The sequence below is a fragment of the Engystomops pustulosus genome, chromosome 8, assembly GCF_040894005.1.
Source record: "Engystomops pustulosus chromosome 8, aEngPut4.maternal, whole genome shotgun sequence".
Classification (NCBI taxonomy): domain Eukaryota; kingdom Metazoa; phylum Chordata; class Amphibia; order Anura; family Leptodactylidae; genus Engystomops; species Engystomops pustulosus.
Window position 1 is genome coordinate 126,785,570 of NC_092418.1, and position 234 is coordinate 126,785,803.

A 234-nucleotide genomic window follows, 5' to 3' on the forward strand; every position below is an offset into this window, starting at 1 on the left:
CATTTTACATCGGACGCCAGCGTTATACCCTGCGCTCAGACCTATGGATTTTATTGTAACGTTCATGTTTCTTTTATAATTATTGTTGTAGTTTTCCTTTTATTAGGTTTTTTATGTATATTTTTATCTTTTTGTTATAAATCCACTTCAATTCAGTAAATGAATTTGCACCTTATAATATTATATAATTATTATTATTATTATTGATATTTTTATCATTTATATTATGGTTGT